Source organism: Lolium perenne, chromosome 2 (assembly GCF_019359855.2).
Source record: "Lolium perenne isolate Kyuss_39 chromosome 2, Kyuss_2.0, whole genome shotgun sequence".
Taxonomy (NCBI): domain Eukaryota; kingdom Viridiplantae; phylum Streptophyta; class Magnoliopsida; order Poales; family Poaceae; genus Lolium; species Lolium perenne.
The window spans coordinates 264,060,877-264,080,442 of record NC_067245.2 but is presented as its reverse complement, the minus strand read 5'-3'; positions in this window follow the sequence as shown (position 1 = coordinate 264,080,442).

Here is a 19,566-nt window from a genome sequence, read left to right as displayed (position 1 = left end):
CTGGTGGACTCAACCATCCAGATGGAAGGGAAGCTTCACCAAGCCAACGAGAACCGCAAGCGCCGTATGATGCCCCAGCATGGACCCAACAATGCCCAGAAGTACCGCAATAATTCATCTGGCAGATTTGCCCCAAGATACAACAAGCCCCCTGCTCAGACGTACCGCCCAAACTACCCCACCAACAACCATGGAGGTCAACAGCAGCAACAACAACAACAACCCCAAGGACAAGTCAACCCCAAGGACAACAGCAGCAACAACAACAACAGCAGCAACAACAACAACAACAACCCCAAGGACAACAGCAGCAACAACAACAACAACAACAACAACAACAACAACAACAACAACAACAACCCCAAGGACAACAGCAACAACAACAACAACAACAACAACAACAACAACAACCCCAAGGACAACAGCAACAACAACAACAACAACCCCAAGGACAACAGCAACAACAACAACAACAACAACAACAACAACAACAACAACAACAACAACAACAACAACAACAACAACAACAACAACAACAACAACAACAACAACAACAACAACAACAACAACAACAACAACAACAACAACAACAACAACAACAGCAACAACAACAGCAACAGCAGCAACAACAGCAACAACAACAACAACAACAACAACAACAACAACAACAACAACAACAACAACAACAACAACAACAACAACAACAACAACAACAACAACAACAACAACAACACCAACAACAACAACAACAACAACAACAACAACAACAACAACAACAACAACAACAACAACAGCCACCCCAATGGCAACAATAACAACCCCAATACTCCCCCCAGGACTGGAAGCAACGCTGTTCCCGTCAACCCCAAGGACAAGTCAACCATAACTTGTTATGAATGTGAAATTGTGGGACACTACTCCAATGAGTGCCCCAAAAGGTTAGCCAAGATTGCCGCCAACACCGCCGCACCTGCCCAGCAACAACGCCGCTTTGCAGCAAAAAGGAACCAGAACAACCGCAACGGCCGCTGATAACCCACAAGTATAGGGGATCGCAGCAGTCTTCGTGGGTAGTAAAACCCAATTTATTGATTCGACACAAGGGGAGACAAAGAATACTTGAAAGCCTTAACAACGGAGTTGTCAATTCAGCTGCACCTGGAAACAGACTTGCTCGCAAGAGTTTATCGATAATGCGAGTTTTATAGCAAAGAGCAGTAGTGAAATAACAGCAGCAGAGTAACAGAGACAGAAGTAGTGATTATAGTAAACAGCAGGATTAAAATACTGTAGGCACGGGGACGGATAACGGGCGTTGCATGGATGAGAGAAACTCATGTAACAATCAAGCAGGGCATTTGCAGATAATAATAAAATGGTGTCTAAGTACAAAGCAATCAATAGGCATGTGTTCCAATTATAGTCGTACGTGCTCGCAATGAGAAACTTGCACAACATCTTTTGTCCTACCAGCCGGTGGCAGCCGGGCCTCAAGGGAATCTACTGGATATTAAGGTACTCCTTTTAATAGAGTACCGGAGCAAAGCATTAACACTCCGTGAACACATGTGATCCTCACATCACTACCATCCCCTCCGGTTGTCCCGATTTCTGTCACTTCGGGGCCATTGGTTCCGGACAGCGACATGTGTATACAACTTGCAGGTAAGACCATAAACAATGAATATCATGATGAAGTAATAACATGTTCAGATCTGAGATCATGGCACTCGGGCCCTAGTGACAAGCATTAAGCATAACAAGTTGCAACAATATCATCAAAGTACCAATTACGGACACTAGGCACTATGCCCTAACAATCTTATACTATTACATGACCAATCTCATCCAATCCCTACCATCCCCTTCAGCCTACAGCGGGGGAATTACTCACACATGGATGGGGGAAACATGGCTGGTCGATGGAGAGGCGTCGGTGGTGATGATGGCGATGATCTCCTCCAATTCCCTGTCCCGGCGGAGTGCCAGAACGGAGACTTCTGGCTCCCGAGACGGAGTTTCGCGATGTGGCGGCGTTCTGGAGGGTTTCTGGCGACTTCGACTTCTCTTCGTGCTTTTTAGGTCGAAGGCAATAAGTAGTCCGAAAGAGGGCATCGGGGGCCAGCCGAGGCCGCCACACACTAGGGCCGCGCGGGCCCCTCCTGGGCCGCGCCGGCCTAGTGTGTGGGGCCCTCGTACCCCCACCTGGCTTGCCCTTCTGGCTCCGTCAGTATTCTGGGAAAATAGGACCTTTCGCATAAATTCCGAGGATTTCCCTGAAAGTTGGATTTCTGCACAAAAACGAGACACCGGAACAGTTCTGCTGAAAACAGCGTTAGTCCGTGTTAGTTGCATCCAAAATACACAAATTAGAGGCAAAATAATAACAAAAGTGTTCGGGAAAGTAGGTACGTTTTGGACGTATCAACTCCCCCCAAGCTTAGCTTATTGCTTGTTGATACGTCTCCGACATATCGATAATTTCTTATGTTCCATGCCACATTATTGATGATATCTACATGTTTTATGCATACTTTATATCATTATTATGCGTTTTCCGGAACTAACCTATTGACGAGATGCCGAAGGGCCAGTTGCTGTTTTCTGCTGTTTTTGGTTTCAGAAATCCTAGTAAGGAAATATTCTCGGAATTGGATGAAATCAACGCCCAGGGTCCTATTTTTGCACGAAGCTTCCAGAAGTCTGAAGGAGAGACGAAGTGGGGCCACGAGGTGGCCAGACACTAGGGCGGCGCGGCCTGGGCCTTGGCCGCGCCGGCCTGTTGTGTGGGGCCCTCGTGTGGCCCCCTGACCTGCCCTTCCGCCTACTTAAAGTCTCCGTCGCGAAAACCCTACCACGTTCGACGAAACCAGAGAAAACCTTCCAGAGCCGCCGCCATCACGAAACTCCAATTCGGGGGATAGAAGTCTCTGTTCCGGCGCCCTGCCGGGACGGGGAATTGCCCCCGGAGTCATCTCCACTGCCGTCTCCACCGCCATCTTCACCGCCATCGCTGTCTCCATGATGAGGAGGGAGTAATTCACCCCCGGGGCTGAGGGCTCCGCTGTAGCTATGTGGTTCATTTCTCTCTTTATGTGATCTAGTTGAATATTATCTATGTGCTACTCTAGTGATGTTATTAAAGTAGTTTATTCCTCCTGCACGGTGTAATGGTGACAGTGTGTGCATCGTGTAGTACTTGGCGTAGTCTATGATCATAATCTCTTGTAGGTTATGGAGTTAATTATTACTATGATAGTATTGATGTGATCTATGCCTCCTTCATAGTGTGATGGTGACAGTGTGCATGCTATGTTAGTTCTCGGTGTAATTGTGTTGATCTATCTTGCACTCTAAGGTTATTTAAACATGAATATCGAATATTGTGGAGCTTGTTAACTCCGGCATTGAGGGTTCGTGTAATCCTACACAGTTAGTGGTGTTCATCATCCAACAAGAGGGTGTAGAGTGGTTCTATTATGTGATCATTGTTGAGAGTGTCCACTAGTGAAAGCAGGATCCCTGGGCCTTGCTTCCAAGCATCGAATCTCCGTTTGTTTACTGTTTTGTTGCATGTTTACTCGCTACCATATTTTATTTAGATTGCTATTACCACTCATACTCATCCATATTACTTGCATCTCACTATCTCTTCGCCGAACTAGTGCACCTATTAGGTGTGTTGGGGACACAAGAGACTTCTTGCTTTGTGGTTGCAGGGTTGCATGAGAGGGATATCTTTGACCTCTTCCTCCCTGAGTTCGATAAACCTTGGGTGATCCACTTAAGGGAAACTTGCTGCTGTTCTACAAACCTCTGCTCTTGGAGGCCCAACACTGTCTACAAGAATAGAAGCACCCGTAGACATCAAGCTATTTTCTGGCGCCGTTGCCGGGGAGGAAAGGTAAAAGGCATTCATACTTCGGTCCCAGGTAACTAAGTACTTTTCTGTTGCCGTTGTGTGTGTGCTCGAAGCTATTTCCTTTAGATCCTGCAATTGCATCTTTTTGTTTCTTGTTTTACACTAGTAAGGCATAATGGAATACAACTATGAGCTTTTTAATTTATTTCCTAAGTTAAGACATGAATTGTGTGATGCGAAAATTAAAGAACCTATGGAGCCTCCATTGCATGCTAGTAGCAATGTTATTAGTATGAACGCAATCACTGCTAATGCTATGGATAAGTCTAAGCTTGGGGAAGCTAGTTTTTGTGATCTTTTTAGTTTCCCATCTTTAGGGGAGAAAATTTGTTCTGATAATGCTTTATCTCCCATATGCGATAACTCTAATGATGCTTGTTCACCAACTGCAAGTACTGCTTTCAATATACCCATGAAAATTATTGAACGTGTTATTGATAACCGCTATGAAGGGGATGGAACTGTCCATCCTGGAGATCATTTACTGTTTTTGCATGGATTATGCGGATTATTCAAGTGTGCAGGTATCTCTATGGATGAAATGAGGAAGAAGCTATTCTCTTTTTCTCTGTCTGGTAAAGCGGCGCATTGGTATAAATTGTTGAAGAATAGTCATTCTCTTGGTTGGGAGGAAATTGTACCTCTCTTTTATTCTAAATTTTATCCTCCTCATGAAGTGCATATTGATAGGAATTATATTTATAACTTTTATCCTCGTGATGGAGAGAGTATTTCTCAAGCATGGGGGAGATTGAAGTCACTAATGCTCAAATGTCCCATTCATGAGCTCCCCCGTAATGTTATTGTTAACAATTTTTATGCGAGGCTTTCAGGACAACACAAGGACTATCTGGATGCCTGTTCAGAGGGATCTTTCACAAGCAAGGAGGTTGAAGCTAGGTGGGATCTTCTTGATTGGATTGAGGAGAATGCTGAAGGATGGGAGAACAACAAAGGTGAAGAGTCAGGTATAAATTATGATTATGAATGCATTGAAGCTTTTATGGATACTGATAAATTTCGAGATATGAGTGCTACTTATGGTCTTGACTCTCAAGTTGCTGCAAATCTTTATAAAGCCTTTGCTTCTCATTTTGAATTGCCTAAAAAGAATTTTGATAAGTATCATGAACCTTTTAAAGAGGCTTGCATGAAGGATGAAATTGTTGTTAATGATTGCAATAAGCATGCTCAAACTCCTAAGAATGCTATTTCCTATAAGCATGTTAATTTTTGTGGAATGCATAGACCTTGTGGAATTAATCAAATCAAAGATGAATATTGTATCCATCATATTAATGAAAAAACTAGAAAGTGGGCTAGGGCTCTAGATGATCTTGGTAAAAAAGTTTGTGCCCTCTATCCTTTTATTTGTGAAGTTTGCCATGAAGTGGGTCATTTTAATTTTCAATGCTCCACCAATGATAATTTGAACCCAATGAGTGCTGCAAATTTCTATTGTGATGATGAAATTACTCCTAATCAGCATGATGAACTCACTTTATTTTTGTGGTGTGAAGAGTTATCAAGAAAAATTTCTTTGTTAGATATTAATGATCTTGATGTTGATGATGTCCTGCATGGGTGTTTTTCTTATTGCATTGATAATTGCCATACAAATACTTACATACAAAATATTTTAGAAGATGACACCTTGCCAAAATATGATAGGACCGCTGTGTGTTTTGAACTTATTAATGAAAAGGAGGAATCCTCCCAAGTTTCTTCTATTGTTTCTGGAAATAAAGCAGGTTATGTGGAGAAGCCTCTCATCAAGCCTCTCCCTCCTAAAGAAGGGAACGAGGAAAAGGAGAAGAAGAAGAAGAAGGGAACGAAGAAGAAGAAGAAGAAGAAGAAGAAGAAGAAGAAGAAGAAGGGGAATAAAAAGAAAGAGGTAACAGCATATCCCCGCGTGTATGAGATAACGATAGGTAACCGTAAGTATGTTGCTCCTGATGATTATTATGATAATGAATCTGAGTACAACGATCTTCCTATGCCCTTTACCTACATTAGTGATCATGATTTGAAAGAGCACACTACTTTTGATATTGCAAATCTCTGGGAAACTAATTCTGAAAATGATGATGTTAATAATTACCATAGTATCAGTACTATCCATGATTCCTCCCATAATGATATAGAAAGCTCTAAGCTTGGGGAAGAGGTGTTTGAAAATCCTTTTGCTACTGATCATTATGTGTTTGATACATCTCCTTCTAATAACAATGATGGTATGGTCACAGATAAACCGACTGTGAAAGATAACTATTCTATTTCTTATGATGACACTGTGCCTCCGACCTTTAATGATTATTATAAAGAATGCTATGATATAGTTTATAACTATCCTTATGAAACTTGTCATAGTTATGATTGGATTGCCAAAAAAAATTCCCTTAATATGCAACTTGTTTACCATGTTCAAATTCTTGATAATAATCTTGCTCCAATTACTATTAATGAGAAGAACTCTTCTTATGCCAAAATTAATGATACTCCTATGCATATGAACCATGATAAGAATGTTTTAAGTGATGGGTATATTGTGGATTTCATCAATGATGCTACTGAAAGTTATTATGAGAGAGGGAAACATGGTTATATGCATCTTAATAATATTAAGTTTCCCCTCTTTATGTTGAGAATTTTGAAGTTACTCGTGTTTTATCCTCTTATGCTTGTCACCTTGTTCTTCATGAATTCATTTGTGTACAAGATTCCTATGCATAGGAAGCATGCTAGGCTTAAATTTGTTTGAATTTGTCTCTTGATGCTCCTTTTTGCTCCAAATACTATTTCTTGCGAGTACATCATTAAAACTGCTAAGCCCATCTTAATGGCTATAAAGAAAGAACTTCTTGGGAGATAACCCATGTGTTTATTTTGTTACAGTACCTTTGTTTTATATTTGTGTCTTGGAAGTTGTTACTACTGTAGCAACCTCTCCTTATCTTAATTTTGTTGCATTGTTGTGCCAAGTAAAGTCTTTCATAGTAAGGTTCATACTAGATTTGGATTACTGCGCAGAAACAGATTTCTTGCTGTCACGAATCTGGGCCTAATTCTCTGTAGGTAACTCAGAAAATTATGCCCATTTACGTGAGTGATCCTCAGATATGTACGCAACTTTCATTCAATTTTAGCATTTTCATCTGAGCAAGTCTGGTGCCATTTTAAAATTTGTCTTTACGGACTGTTCTGTTTTGACAGATTCTGCCTTTTATTTCGCATTGCCTCTTTTTCTGTGTTGGATGGATTTCTTTGTTCCATTAACTTTCAGAAGCTTTGTGCAATGTCCAGAAGTGTTAAGAATGATTGTGTTATCTCTGAACATGTGAATTTTTTATTATGCACTAACCCTCTAATGAGTTTGTTTTAAGTTTGGTGTGGAGGAAGTTTTCAAGTGTCAAGAGAGGAGGATGATATACTATGATCAAGAAGAGTGAAAAGTCTAAGCTTGGGGATGCCCCCGTGGTTCATCCCTGCATATTTCAAGAAGACCCAAGCGTCTAAGCTTGGGGATGCCCAAGGCATCCCCTTCTTCATCGACAACTTATCAGGTTTCTTCTCTTGAAACTATATTTTTATTCGGTCACATCTTATGTACTTTACTTGGAGCGTCTGTTTGTTTTTGTTTATGTTTGAATAAGTTCATCCTTGTGTGGGAGAGAGACACGCTCCGCTGGTTCATATGAAGACATGTGTTCTTAGTTCTATCTTTAATGTTCATGGCGAAGGTTGAAACTGCTTCGTTCATTGTTATATGGTTGGAAACGGAAAATGCTACATGTAGTAATTGGTAAAATGTCTTGGATAATGTGATACTTGGCAATTGTTGTGTTCATGTTTAAGCTCTTGCATCATATACTTTGCACCTATTAATGAAGAAATACATAGAGCTTGCTAAAATTTGGTTTGCATAATTGGTCTCTCTAAAGTCTAGATAATTTCTAGTATTGAGTTTTGAACAACAAGGAAGACGGTGTAGAGTCTTATAATGTTTACAATATGTCTTTTATGTGAGTTTTGCTGCACCGGTTCATCCTTGTGTTTGTTTCAAATAACCTTGCTAGCCTAAACCTTGTATCGAGAGGGAATACTTCTCATGCATCCAAAATCCTTGAGCCAACCACTATGCCATTTGTGTCCACCATACCTACCTACTACATGGTATTTCTCCGCCATTCCAAAGTAAATTGCTTGAGTGCTACCTTTACATTTCCATCATTCGCCTTTGCAATATATAGCTCATGGGACAAAATAGCCTTAAAAACTATTGTGGTATTGAATATGTACTTATGCACTTTATCTCTTATTAAGTTGCTTGTTGTGCGATAACCATGCTCCTGGGGACGCCATCAACTCTTTGTTGAATATCATGTGAGTTGCTATGCATGTTCGTCTTGTCTGAAGTAAGGGAGATTTACCACTCATTAAAATGGTTAGAGCATGCATGATGTTAGAGAAGAACATTGGGCCGCTAACTAAAGCCATGAATCATGGTTGAAGTTTCAGTTTTGGACATATATCCTCAATCTCATATGAGAACATTAATTGTTGCTACATGCTTATGCATTAAAGAGGAGTCCATTATCTGTTGTCTATGTTATCCCGGTATGGATGTCTAAGTTGAGAATAATCAAAAGCGAGAAATCCAAATGCGAGCTTTCTCCTTAGACCTTTGTACAGGCGGCATAGAGGTACCCCTTTGTGACACTTGGTTAAAACATGTGTATTGCGATGATAATCCTGGTAATCCGAGCTAATTAGGACAAGGTGCGGGCACTACTAGTATACTATGCATGAGGCTTGCAACTTGTAAGATATAATTTACATGATACATATGCTTTATTACTACCGTTGACAAAATTGTTCCATGTTTTCAAAATAAAAGCTCTAGCACAAATATAGCAATCGATGCTTTCCTCTTTGAAGGACCTTTCTTTTACTTTTATGTTGAGTCAGTTCACCTATTTCTCTCCACCTCAAGAAGCAAACACTTGTGTGAACTGTGCATTGATTCCTACATACTTGCATATTGCACTTGTTATATTGCTTTACATTGACACTATCCATGAGATATACATGTTATAAGTTGAAAGCAACCGCTGAAACTTAATCTTCCTTTGTGTTGCTTCAATACCTTTACTTTGATTTATTGCTTTATGAGTTAACTCTTATGCAAGACTTATTGATGCTTGTCTTGAAAGTACTATTCATGAAAAGTCTTTGCTTTATGATTCAGTTGTTTACTCATATCATTACCATTGTTTTGATCGCTGCATTCATTACATATACTTACAATAGTATGATCAAGGTTATGATGGCATGTCACTCCAGAAATTATCTTTGTTATCGTTTACCTGCTCGGGACGAGCAGGAACTAAGCTTGGGGATGCTGATACGTCTCCGACGTATCGATAATTTCTTATGTTCCATGCCACATTATTGATGATATCTACATGTTTTATGCATACTTTATGTCATTATTATGCCTTTTCCGGAACTAACCTATTGACGAGATGCCGAAGGGCCAGTTGATGTTTTCTGCTGTTTTTGGTTTCAGAAATCCTAGTAAGGAAATATTCTCGGAATTGGACGAAATCAACGCCCAGGGTCCTATTTTTGCACGAAGCTTCCAGAAGTCCGAAGGAGAGACGAAGTGGGGCCACGAGGTGGCCAGACACTAGGGCGGCGCGGCCTGGGCCTTGGCCGCGCCGGCCTATTGTGTGGGGCCCTCGTGTGGCCCCCTGACCTGCCCTTCCGCCTACTTAAAGTCTCCATCGTGAAAACCCTACCACATTCGACGAAACCAGAGAAAACCTTCCAGAGCCGCCGCCATCGCGAAACTCCAATTCGGGGGACAGAAGTCTCTGTTCCGGCGCCCTGCCGGGACGGGGAATTACCCCCGGAGTCATCTCCACTGCCGTCTCCACCGCCATCTTCACCGCCATCGCTGTCTCCATGATGAGGAGGGAGTAATTCACCCCTGGGGCTGAGGGCTCCGCTGTGGCTATGTGGTTCATCTCTCTCTTTATGTGATCTGGTTGAATATTATCTATGTGCTACTCTAGTGATGTTATTAAAGTAGTTTATTCCTCCTGCATGGTGTAATGGTGACAGTGTGTGCATCGTGTAGTACTTGGCGTAGTCTATGATCATAATCTCTTGTAGGTTATGGAGTTAATTATTACTATGATAGTATTGATGTGATCTATGCCTCCTTCATAGTGTGATGGTGATAGTGTGCATGCTATGTTAGTTCTCGGTGTAATTGTGTTGATCTATCTTGCACTCTAAGGTTATTTAAACATGAATATCGAATATTGTGGAGCTTGTTAACTCCGGCATTGAGGGTTCGTGTAATCCTACACAGTTAGTGGTGTTCATCATCCAACAAGAGGGTGTAGAGTGGTTCTATTATGTGATCATTGTTGAGAGTGTCCACTAGTGAAAGCAGGATCCCTGGGCCTTGCTTCCAAGCATCGAATCTCCGTTTGTTTACTGTTTTGTTGCATGTTTACTCGCTGCCATATTTTATTCAGATTGCTATTACCACTCATACTCATCCATATTACTTGCATCTCACTATCTCTTCGCCGAACTAGTGCACCTATTAGGTGTGTTGGGGACACAAGAGACTTCTTGCTTTGTGGTTGCAGGGTTGCATGAGAGGGATATCTTTGACCTCTTCCTCCCTGAGTTCGATAAACCTTGGGTGATCCACTTAAGGGAAACTTGCTGCTGTTCTACAAACCTCTGCTCTTGGAGGCCCAACACTGTCTACAAGAATAGAAGCACCCGTAGACATCACTTGTCCTCAAGCAATTCAGTTAACAACTGAGCGATAAAAGAACTTTCACGAACACATTTGTTCATATGATGTAAATATTCTCATGCTATGGCTAACACTTAGGCAGTTCATAATAAGATACATGCAAATAAGATCATCTAATAGCTATGTCAATCATGGAAAGGTACCAACAATTAATAATAAGCATCATGAATCATGTATATAAGCAGGATTGCAATGTTCATAAAAGAGTATGATAGAGTGGTATCTCGCTTGCCCATATTTGATCAGCAAAACATAAATGCTCAGGCACCTCTGAAGTTCATAGAAAGACTAGAAATAGTGATTGTCAAAGATAAAAGCATCAAGGTTATACCACAATTAATCATATTTTGGGACAAGCATATTATACTAAGAATGACAGTTGTGCTCTCAAGAAAGTACTCAAAGAAACGATGGAGACACAATGTAAAAGTAAAAGATTGACCCTTCGCAGAGGGAAGCAGGGATTAACATGCGCTAGAGCTTTTCATTTGTAAAACAGGAGTAAGATTATTTTGAGAGGTGTTTGTTGTTGTCAACGAATGGGAATGGGTACACTAACTACCTCGTCAACCAGACTTTCAAGAGCGGCTCCCATGAAACTTTATTTTTGGGTGGCACTCCTTCCAACCTTGCTTTCACAAACCATGGCTAACCGAATCTTCGGGTGCCTGCCAACAATCTCATACCATGAAGGAGTGCCTTTTTATTTTAGTTTTATTTAGATGACACTCCTTCCCACCTTTGCTTTCTCAAGCCATGGCTAACCGAATCTCGGGTGCCAACCAACAATCACATTCCATGGAGGAGTGTCTATTTATAAATTTATGAAGGTTAATTAATTTGGGGCTGGGAACCCCGTTGCCAGCTCCTTTTGCAAAATTATTGGATAAGCGGATGTGCCACTAGTCCATAATGAAAGTCCATCAAGAGTAAATGACAAGGTTGAAAGTTAAACACCACATACTTCCTCATGAGCTATGAAACATTAACACAAATTGAGAAGCATTTTGAAGGTTTAAAGGTAGCGCATGAGAATTTACTTAGAATGGTTTGAAATGCCATGCATAGGTATTTATGGTGGACACTTTGGAACAACTTGGTTTTCATGTGTTTGGAGGCACGAGCAGCGTTCCCGCTCAGTACAAGCGAAGGCTAGCAATAGACTAGGAAGCGGCAATCAAGAGAGCAGTAACTGTCATAATCATGCTTGCGGCAAAATAGATTAGCTGAGGCATAAAAGTGATACAAGAACTCTGAGGCAATGTAAATCATTGAGGCTTAATTGACTCTTGTTCAGTCATATGCATGCGTGAGCATGTGCCAAGTTAATTCAAACGAATTATTCAGAGGAGGATACCACAATATCATACCTATTTATGAATAAAACAATGCAAGCAAACATTCATGACATGCTACTCATATTAATAGATTGGAGCTAAACATGAGAGATCATGAACTACTAGACTTTCTTAAATGACATATACCTCACATGAACCAACCAAGCATGCTCACATGGATGAGTATATGTACAAAAATGAAAACAAATAGAGTTCATACCAGCCTCTCACCACAATCAGATTGTCGTAGATCGTCATTATTGCCTTTTCACTTGTGTAGCTTGAATAATATGGAATGAAAACCACGCTCCAGCCACCGAAGACCATTGAACTCATAAATAACTTTACAAAACCAAAGAAGAACAGCAAATATTTTTGGTGTTTTCGAATTTGGAAGCAAGAACAAAAGGAAACAAGCAAACAAAGCGAAATCTTTTTGGGTTTTCTTATAGCAAACTAGCAATAGCAAATAAAGTAAGATAAAATCAAGAAACTAAAATAAACAAGCGGTGAAAAGAAACAACAGAAATATTTTTGATCTTTTTGTGTTTTAGGAAAGAAACAAAGTAAGAATAAGAAAATGAAAACTAAAAGAAACACAGAAAAGCAGGATGCCAGAAATCTGCCAAAACCTGATAGCAGTACAGAAATCGATTTTTACAAAAATCTTCCGTTGCTCAGATCGAAAAGTGTTCAACTAATGAAAGTTAGATAACAACCTGGGGAACATGCACAAAAATTGGCAGCTCAAAATAACGTTCTGACTGTGCGCACGAATTTTTCTAGTAACAGTCCAGAATCTGTTTTCAGGCAGCACCTCCCCAAATATCATCTTCCTCTCATTAGAAAACCACTCAAAGAAACTCAACAAGTATATACAAGTATCCAGCAACCATAATACGCAAAGAATGAGTGATGCTGGTATACCCTCCCCCAAGCTTAGGCTTTTGGCCTAAGTGGAGATCAACCCCAACGAGGGTCTGGGTTCCATGCCGGTGGATCATACATGGCGTAGTCATAATAAAGTCCCGATGCAGAAGAAAAACGTGGAGGCTCCTCATGCCCAGCTTGTGGATGCGAAGAACTTGCTGCATCGAATGACGAGTCGAGGTGTTCCTCGTCCTCCTCCGTGTTGTCTCTTGCACGATGGCCTCCTCCCTCTATGTGTGCATTAACTGCACTTTCCGTGACTGACCAATCCTCCCTGGAATCAAGGTTAAACAGAGCAGGTGCAGGCAATCCTACTAATTTTTCAGTTTTCTTAGTTATTCTCCAAGCTTTCTTGTAAAATGTTATTCTATAAGACAGGTTGCTCAAATTAGATGAATCAGAAAGAAATTCATGCTTAATCATGGAGACTATATCAAGTTTCTCTATGGGAAGTTGAATATCAAGGTGGTGAGGTTCTACACCATGCATAGCTAATAAAGAGAGGCGATGAGACCTCCACAAATTCCTCCCTTCTCACGGTTAGTAGCAAGTCTGTTGGCTCTCAAAGCACCCAAGTTATAAGTCTTATCACCTTGTAATGCAGCAGCTAGAAAGGCTAAATCCTGGATAGATATTTTACTTCCATTCTTTCTTGCTAGAACGCACTTGGTGATGAAATAAGCAAAGTAGCGAATAGCTGGGAGTTGAATGCTACTGATTTTACCACCATCCTCTGAGAAGCTTCTTCCATGACAAATCATCTTGAAAAGGTCCAAGAACTCTTGCGGCGATCCTCTTATCTTCTCGCATGATCCCCATTGCGGCACTCTGATTGCTGCACAAAAATCATTGAATGGCAAGTTGACAGTTTTATTATAAATTTTGTACTGAACCATGGGGTTAGATCGTGACCAATTGAATTTAAAATCCTGCACTACTGGCATAGTCATTTTTGCATATTGGCATGGTTCACCATCAACAAAATCATCCAACCCTGCACGAGAGATTAGACTTTGAACATCTTGCAAGATCCCTGCACTTCTCATAAAATCTTCGCACGGGTAGTAAGCGGGATATACTCCTTCTTCGCAGTGAACTCTCATAACCTGTTGTACCTCCAATTCTTGTTGGTTGAGTTGGTGCCTACTCCCTTCCATTTTCTGAAATTTTTCAACAAACAATATAAAATCTGATTTGGTGACATATAATTGAGGGAAACTACCATAGGAACTTGCTAGAGTACTAATCATGCATCAAAACTAGTTTCTACCACTTAGAACAAGGATGCAAGCTCACTAAACATGTTACCTACAGCAGCAAAATATTCAAGATATACTCCACCAAACAAAATTCTACTTGGATAATCGGAGGAGTCACATACCGAAGAGCAAATGTGCCAAATTTCAGACGGAAATCTGGGCTGAGCAAAGAGATCGAGAAATCTGGAGCTCTTGAGCAAAAACGCGAGTGAGAGGAACCTGGTGCGAGTTTTTTCGGGAGAGAGAAGAGAGTGGGAGGAAGAGATGATGAAGTGGGGCAAAGGGGGACCCACACGCCAGGGTGGCGTGCCCCCCTTGCTGGCCGCGCCGGCCTGTGGGGTGCCACCCTGGGGTGCCCCACTGGTCATCCCCAGGTGCTCCCAGGTGCCTCGTCGAAAAATAGGACCAATGGTATAATTTTTGTGGATTTTTGAAAACTTTGAAAAATGCACATTTCTGGGTATTAAGTTTATTATTACTGGCCAGGAAATTTTTTGAAATCTCTAACTAACTGAGGAACTTTACAAAACAAAAGTGCTACATCAAGTAGAACAAGTGGAGGAAGAAAGAGATGTTGTTTACCTCCTCTATACATATAAAAAGTATTTGTTAACAAGGTTGATCAAGTCTTGCCACCAAATAAATTTTACATAGCATAAGAAGAAATAAACCTCAAATCAATCATGTTACCTTGAATTGTATTGATATGGATCCAATCACGAGAGTTTGATATTCTTCTTTAGGCTCATATATAGGACAATCAATGGTTCCCACTTTGATAGTTCTCACATTAGAAATTGTATTAACTCCACATGCTTTCTCAATCCTCTTGGGAAAATAAACGGTATGCTCCTTGTCATCAATATTGAAAGTAACTTTTCCCTTATTGCAATCAATAACAGCCCCTGCAGTGTTAAGAAAAGGTCTCCCAAGAATAATAGACATATTATCATCTTCAGGCATTTCCAACACAACAAAATCAGTTAATATCAAGCAGTTATTAGTAACTTGAACAGGAACATCCTCACATATACCAACAGGAATAGCAGTAGATTTATCAGCCATTTGCAAAGATATATCAGTCGGTATCAACTTATCTAAATAAAGTCTCTTATAAAGAGAGAAAGGCATAACACTAACACCGGCTCCCAAGTCACATAGAGCAGTTTTAACATAATTATTCTTAATAGAACAAGGAATAGTCGGTATACCTGGGTCGCCAAGCTTCTTTGGAACCTTACCATTAAAAGAGTAATTAGCAAGCATAGTGGAAATCTCCTCATTAGGAATTTTCCTTTTGTTAGACACAATATCTTTCATATACTTTGAATAAGGAGGCAATTTAATAGCATCAGTCAAAGGTATTTGCAGGAATAAAGGTTTCGTCCAATCACAGAATTTGTTATAGTGTTCTTCTTCCTTCGATTTTAGTTTCTTAGCAGGAAAAGGCATTTGCTTTTGAACCCAAGGTTCCCTTTCATTACCATGTTTCTTAGCAATAAAATCTTCTTTAGTATACTTTTTATTTTTAGCATGCTTTTCAGGTTCTTCTTCAACCTCTTCTTTATTAGAAGCATCATTCTTATCATTACCATTATTATTATCATGTTCATTACCACTTTCAGTTTCAGCATCAGAAATAGAAATACTGTTAGGATCATTAACAGGCTCAGAGGATTCTACAACAGTTTTATGTTTCTTTTTCTTTTTCTTAGATGGAGCACTAGTTTCAGTTCATTGAGAATCTTGTTCAATTCTTTTGGGATGCCCTTCAGGATATAGAGGATCCTGGGTAGAGATACCACCTCTAGTTGTTACTTCATAAGCATGTTTCTCTTTAGAATTATTTTTTAATAAGTCATTTTGCACTTTAGTAAGTTGATCAATTTGAGTTTGAACCATTTGAAAATGTTTAACAAGCATCTTAACATCATTGGAGGTTCTCTCTACAATACCATGCAATTCACCAATAGCTCGAGAATTTTCCATTAAGTGATTCTCTACTCTCATATTAAAAATTTCTAGCTTAACATATAATTATCAAACTCATCTAAGCATCGCGCAGGAGGTTTTGAATACGGAATATCTTCCCTAGTAAAGCGCTGAAGGGAGTTTACCTCAATCATGGATGAAGGGGGAATTATCTCACATATATCTTCTATGGGAGGTAGATTCTTCACATCTTCAGATTTAATACCTTTCTCCTTGAGAGACTTCTTGGCTTCCCTCATATCTTCATCATTCAATTTAATTAAACCCCTCTTCTTCAATATTGGCGTTGGAATTGGTTCAGGCGTAGTCCAATCATCATGATTCCGGCCTATTTTAGCCAATAATTCTTCACTTCGCACAGAGTTCTTTTCCTGAAAACACAACCAGCACAACTATCCAAATATGCCCTAGACTCAATGGTTAGTCCACTATAAAATATATCAAGTAGATCATTCTTTTCTAAATCATGTCCAGGTCGAGCTCTGATAAGAGAACAAAATCTTGCCCAAGCCTCAGGCAATTTCTCTTCATCTCCCTGGTCAAATCTATAAATTTTCTGTAAAGCAACATGTTGAGCACTAGTAGGAAAGTATTTTCGAAAGAAAACATCACGCAAATCAGTTGGACTTTTAATAGAACCAGGAGGCAAATTATTATACCAAGTTTTAGCATTATCCTTTAATGAGAAAGGAAAAATTTTAGCGACAAAATAAGTACGCATCTTGACATCATCAGAAAACAAGCTACTCATAGAAGAAAGTTCAATCATGTGTTCTACAACACTTTCTTTTTCAGTACCACAAAAGGGTTCTTTCTCTACAATAGCTATATGAGATAGATCAAGAGAAAAATCATAATCTTTATCCTTAATGCATATAGGAGATGTGGCAAATTTAGGATCAGGAGATAACTTTTGTCTAACAGTATATTGTGTGAGAAACTTTTTAATTTTACTTGCATCAGCAGTAGCATTGCATCTATTAATAAAATCATCATTAAGCTCCACATAATCTTCATCAGGATCATCACTACAATAATCAAGTTTAGGTGAATTAACAGGTGTAGTAGCATTAGGAGTTTCAGTATTTTCAATTTGTCTAGACCTAGCAATTGTAGCATCTAGAAAAGATCCCAATGAACCACTATCATCAAGCACAGCAGAAACATTATCAATATTATGAGAGTTTTCAGATTCAGCAGAAGTACCAGCAAGTGAAGCTTGTGGCGGTGAAACAAGTTTATCAATCACAGATGGTGAATCAAGAGCAGCAGAGGTACTCAGAGTTGTACCTTTTCTTGTAGTGGATGGTAATATGGCGACTTTAGGATCGCGAGGTTTACCCATGATGGAGAATTTGCAGCGAACAATATCAATCCAAGTGAACTTCCAAATAAAGCTATGCTCCCCGGCAACGGCGCCAGAAAACAGTCTTGATAACCCACAAGTATAGGGGATCGCAGCAGTCTTCGTGGGTAGTAAAACCCAATTTATTGATTCGACACAAGGGGAGACAAAGAATACTTGAAAGCCTTAACAACGGAGTTGTCAATTCAGCTGCACCTGGAAACAGACTTGCTCGCAAGAGTTTATCAGTAGTAACAGTTTTATAGCAGTAGCAGTAGTGAAATAACAACAGCAGAGTAACAGAGACAGCAGTAGTGATTATAGTAAACAGCAGGATTAAAATACTGTAGGCACGGGGACGGATAACGGGCGTTGCATGGATGAGAGAAACTCATGTAACAATCAAGCAGGGCATTTGCAGATAATAATAAAATGGTGTCTAAGTACAAAGCAATCAATAGGCATGTGTTCCAATTATAGTCGTACGTGCTCGCAATGAGAAACTTGCACAACATCTTTTGTCCTACCAGCCGGTGGCAGCCGGGCCTCAAGGGAATCTACTGGATATTAAGGTACTCCTTTTAATAGAGTACCGGAGCAAAGCATTAACACTCCGTGAACACATGTGATCCTCACATCACTACCATCCCCTCCGGTTGTCCCGATTTCTGTCACTTCGGGGCCATTGGTTCCGGACAGCGACATGTGTATACAACTTGCAGGTAAGACCATAAACAATGAATATCATGATGAAGTAATAACATGTTTAGATCTGAGATCATGGCACTCGGGCCCTAGTGACAAGCATTAAGCATAACAAGTTGCAACAATATCATCAAAGTACCAATTACGGACACTAGGCACTATGCCCTAACAATCTTATACTATTACATGACCAATCTCATCCAATCCCTACCATCCCCTTCAGCCTACAGCGGGGGAATTACTCACACATGGATGGGGGAAACATGGCTGGTCGATGGAGAGGCATCGGTGGTGATGATGGCGATGATCTCCTCCAATTCCCCGTCCCGGCAGAGTGCCAGAATGGAGACTTCTGGCTCCCGAGACGGAGTTTCGCGATGTGGCGGCGTTCTGGAGGGTTTCTGGCGACTTCGACTTCTCTTTGTGCGTTTTTAGGTCGAAGGCAATAAGTAGTCTGAAAGAGGGCGTCGGGGGCCAGCCGAGGCCGCCACACACTAGGGCCGCGCGGGCCCCTCCTGGGTCGCGCCGGCCTAGTGTGTCGGGCCCTCGTGCCCCCACCTGGCTTGCCCTTCTGGCTCCGTCAGTATTCTGGGAAAATAGGACCTTTCGCATAAATTCCGAGGATTTCCCTGAAAGTTGGATTTCTGCACAAAAACGAGACACCAGAACAGTTCTGCTGAAAACAGCGTTAGTCCGTGTTAGTTGCATCCAAAATACACAAATTAGAGGCAAAACAATAACAAAAGTGTTCGGGAATGTAGATACGTTTTGGACGTATCAGCCGCCTCTACCACATGAATGCCACTGAAGCCCAGGAAGCACCCCAGACCATGCAGGGTATGTTTTCCTGTTAACCCAAATGCCCAATCTCTCTTAGGCACCTAACTTTTCTTAAAATCTCGGGACGAGATTTGTTTAAGGGGGAAGGGTTTGTAACATCCCAAATTTTAAAACAAAGAGAAAATGGATTTCCCTTTTTCCAAAAATGAGAACCAACAAAAACTTTTATTTAAGTAAGGTGCTATGCATAGTGCTTGCTGGATAATTGTGTGATTGCGAAAATTATTATGTGAACTACTTTGAAATGTTCTTAAACCCTAAACCTCACCCTTCTTTTCTCCTCCAAAAGAAAACAAACTAAAAAGGTTTTATTTTAAAAACAAAAGGACTATGTGAGCCTATGGATATTTTTGCAAATAATGAGTTAGGCCATGTACTACCTTGTTAGATGATTT